This window comes from Haemaphysalis longicornis, unplaced genomic scaffold (genome assembly GCF_048455015.1).
Source record: "Haemaphysalis longicornis isolate Haplotype H1 unplaced genomic scaffold, Haemaphysalis longicornis Haplotype H1 scaffold_2, whole genome shotgun sequence".
NCBI lineage: Eukaryota > Metazoa > Arthropoda > Arachnida > Ixodida > Ixodidae > Haemaphysalis > Haemaphysalis longicornis.
Genome location: NW_027526295.1, coordinates 168,679,828 through 168,684,147, shown reverse-complemented (window position 1 = coordinate 168,684,147; position 4,320 = coordinate 168,679,828). Strand labels below are relative to the sequence as shown.

The window sequence follows — 4,320 nt, the reverse complement described above, 5'->3', positions numbered from 1 at the left end:
CCTTCCTCTGCTACTAGATCCTTCTCTGCATATTCGTTTTACTACCTAAGTGGTCAGCTGGTTGTTAGCTTGTTTCACGGTAATGATTGCGAGGTGGAGGCTGGTATTTATTCAACGCTGTTCTGATTATGGTGTTCATCTCAGTTTAATCGGTGCGGGTGGGTTTACGATGCAGTAGGCACTGCTATTTCCGGCTCATGATCAGTGGCTGCATGAGTATTATGGTTTCTTCTGCCATTCCTGTTCCGCTCTTGGTTGGGCGTTTCATAGTGTTGGCAGTCAGTTAAAGATTTTCTCTTTTTTGGTGATTGTGAGATTGCGCCTTCCAGGTGACTATAGTGCCACGCCGGGAACTCTTACGTGACGTGTGTCTGGGAGGAAATTTGCACCGATATTTAGGGCTACTTTAATCTTGGCCGAGTGGGGCCATCCGTCGTTTGCCAAACACAGCCTGCGGCGGAAACAGAATCGCTGGAATATCGAAAAGTGGTTTGAAAATTCTTTTAATTTGGGCTTAAACCCGGGGTTTTCTTTTAGTTCGTTTTTGCTCATAATGTATAACTTCCTTAATTTTTGTAGGAATGGCCGTTAATCCTTTGCCCTCGCTTTAGTTAGGTGAGCCGGTGGTATTGCCGGCTTCAGTTTCCGTTGAGAAAACGCTGCATTGGACGCGTCTTTCCTCTGAGTGGTGCCACCTCTGGAAACCCCTGCTTCTGTTGAGGTGGCGACAGTCTTCATCGCGGGGGACGACTTCCCCAAGTTGCCTCAGCAATTCGTTTCATTAACGAAATCTTAGTGCAACTTATGTACTAGTACGCGTTGTCTTCTTCGAAGTCCTTTACGAAGCTGTCAAAGTCGAGAAGGCGCTGCATATGGCCGTTAAGCTTTCGAAGTTCGTCCTGTCTTTTTCTTGTATACGGCCCAAATCAATTATGATACTTATATTCGATGGTGATGATTGCAAGTCCCAAACTGTTGTATTGGCTAATTCAGATATGTCCGTCCGGAGGATGACCCGCGAACTTCGAAGTTTTTCCAGGACCTGCCTGTCATCAAAACCAGGGACCGTAGCGAAGCAAGTGCCTGTGCAGTAAGACGGCTTGGGTTCATCTCCGGGTTCCAAGCGAGAGATCTGCGTCCAGCGTGCGGCCATGGCAAACACCGTTCAAGAGTGAGGCCTCCGAAGTGTGAAGATGCGACGTACTTGAGGCCACGCACTAATTTGAAGACGCGGCGCCGTGAAGTCCGCTGGTCAGCTATTCCCAGGTTTCGGCACAATACTGTTATATAACGGGACGCGGACGCTGGTCCATGGCTCAGCCAAGTCGAGTTTATTACTCTCTTTTTCCTCTGACCCCCATGGTCATAGTCGGAGGTTAGCCGTCTTTGTCCTCTCCCCGTTCCTTTCTAAATCTGCAGCAGTTAATTTGCCGCTGCGCCATATCCAGGCGAGCCCTCGCATCTCGCCGTCTAAGTCTTAGCTTCGGGGTGGCTGCGATGTCGTATTTCCGCGGACGCTTGATGAGCACGGTTGTTAGCGGACCGCAGCAGCCACACGTAAATAAAAGTATGAGCCTAATAACTCTATCGCGTTATTATTAAATCATGTTCAGTGGCTAGACATTACACCCCGTGTGCTCATTCAAACATTTTACGCACTGGTACATTGTTAAACGAGATCAGGCCACAGTGCATCTATAGCGCGTGGAGGCGCAGTCGTAATCAATGCGATCTTGTAATGAATTTTTATTTTCCTTGGACGCGTATTGCATTTCATCCAGAGCCTAAAAGTTCTTGGGCTTCTGTGCATCATCAGGGGAAAAGAATACTTCTTACGTTATTGCAAAAACCTTATTTTTTAAAGCGGTCTCCACGTTGAGTGACACATTATGTATAAGCTGGCTTTTTCGACAATCATTACGCTATGAATTAGCGTAGTTCGTTTACTACGAGTGTCCTTAATATTGTTCGACACTCGCTTCGGTGATATTTGACGAAGATAATTTTCCTACGCAGAAGGAAGACAAAAAGGTGTTTTCGGCTACACAAGTTTATTATCCGTACAACTTGGGGAATGTCAGGTTGAAAAGAAAAGCTTCCAGGAATCTGACCAAGAAACCCCGGCTCTTCTTGAGCCAATTCTTGAATTTCTTGCTCAGGCCGTATTCATCCAAGCCACTGCCTGCTTTCTCGGCCTCATCTTTATCTGCGGCTACTGGGCCATGTTCTTCTCCCAGCACTTCATGAATGAGCTCAGCGAAGCGTATCACGAGTTCAGCCGGATTGACGTCTTCATTGGCCTTTAGCCACTTCTCGAACGCGTGAGACAGTACTGCAGCTGCAGCTTGTAGGTTCTTATCTGAAACAGATGACAGGGAATCGGCGGATAAGGAAACCAAAGGAGCACTACGATAGCGAATGGGCGTGCAACCAAACACCGTCGACTAAGTCATAAATTAGATGTTAGGCTGGGCAAGCAGTCAGCCTGAGACACGAGTATATTTTCATGTAAATGAGCGTGGCCGCCATTGGGAAACATTTGCAATACTCGTTACGTAAACGGCGTTTAACATTCGTGCGTTATTTCTTTTTAGGAGTGCGATTTTTATATTTTTAATAAATAAACCAATTGTTTGTGCAAAAGCCGGAAGAAATGGTGTTTCTCTCATCCTTGTACAACTCTCCGTAAATCCGCATTACATTCACGATCAATTTTGCGAAAGTTCGTGACTCTTCTGGAATTACGAAATTATCCCACACAATTTGCACTGACGGGTAATGGTTTCCCTTGCTAAGCTGTCAGTAGAAGTGTAATTTGAAAAATAAAACAGCTGGTTCATCCAACAGGAAAGCTGTCGACTTCGGAGCAGTGAATAAATAATGGGCCCGTGGCGCCCCCTCTTGAGTAGATTCGGTATCAGCCTAGCGTTGATACCGAAAGTAGTCAAGACAGGGGTCCGAAGCCCCTAAAAAGGCCAATAGAGAGACAGCGGGTGGAGTTCTTATTCATTTTGGGTGATTAGTGCTTTAACTCGTAACTTTTTCCGTACTTTGTATCATCATGTAGCTATTTGCAGCCTAACAACGGCAGTCTCCGTGGCAACGGCGCAGCCCAAAGATCACCCACAAACACTTTGCATGTGAGTACCGTGTGCCTGTGTGACGCAATTGGGTTGTCATCTGCTTCGTAACGGGAGGAACCGAGGTTCGATTCCGACCAGGGGATGCCGTGATCTCTTCGAAGCCTCTGTTTGGGTGTGTGACGTGTGACGCCACTTGGCCTGCGGTGCCTAGATAATGCGACTCCGGACGAGCTACGCAGACAAGCCGGGCACGAAAGCGTTCCGCACTTAAAAAGCCCGGCGGTGTTACTATTGTAAAGCTTCGGTGAATGTGGACCGAATGACAGAGTGGCGACTAGGTTATGCATTGTGGACGAGTGTAGGAAAGAGGAGAGGAAGGAAGGGAACAACACAAAAATGTCGTGTAACCACAATCATTCCGCAAGTGTGTACATAGTTTACTGTTGCTCTTACCGCGGCACTTGCATCTATTATAATGTGACCGCAATCACTAGTGTGAGCAGACATTTATAGAAACACAGAAATGACTTCTCAACCTCGTGTAAATATTTCACCAGTTTAAAGCACGAAATAATTAGGCGGGGTTTGAAATTTTTCTACCGGTGTACACCCATTTTTAGCAGATCAGTTTCGAAGTCTTATAACGCAACTAAGCTTCGGGATGACATTATGTCGCGCTTTTGTCGAAATACCTCCCGAAAACCGGAAGCAGTGGCTTACAGAAATCTAGAATGTCCCCCCTGGTAGCACTCTTGGTAGTTACGCTTGAGATTGGGATTATTGTGTTTGTTGTGAAAGAAGTCATACCTTCCTCGGAATGTTGAATTTCTGCAATCTTTCCTTGAGGTGTTCTGGAACAAAAAAGTAGGCGCCGTTCACAAGAAAACGCATCTGAGGAGAAATATGTGGATATAGACACGAACTTTTTACTACACAAAACTGTGAAAAGAACCATTAGATGGGGCGTGTACTTACAGTGTGGCAGCACCTGTGAGAAAAAAATAGATCAAGCCAATTAGTCTGTATATTTCGGATCGTTTAGTACATCTCTAAACAAAGTAGTGCTCTGAAGAGATGTCCACATAGGCAAACTAGAACATTTGTATTCATCTCCAATTTTGTGGAAGCACTTAATGCACTGTTCTTTCCCGCAAAGCCGGGGTTTCAACCCCCTCCTAGAGTCAAATGTACAAAAGTTTTGTTTTCATGAGCTTTACTGCTTGCTGAATGGTTCATA

General features: G+C 45.9%; 1 long non-coding RNA gene across 1 annotated transcript; it reads right to left on the bottom strand.

Moving 5' to 3' along the window:
• Window positions 1-2,034: 2,034 nt before the first annotated feature.
• LOC144167505 (uncharacterized) lies at window positions 2,035-4,071 on the bottom strand. Its single transcript, XR_013322013.1, has 3 exons — window positions 4,059-4,071; window positions 3,891-3,934; window positions 2,035-2,359 (listed from the first exon to the last, which is right to left on the bottom strand). It is a non-coding gene; the product is annotated as an uncharacterized LOC144167505 (long non-coding RNA).
• Between the last annotated feature and the right edge of the window lie 249 nt (window positions 4,072-4,320).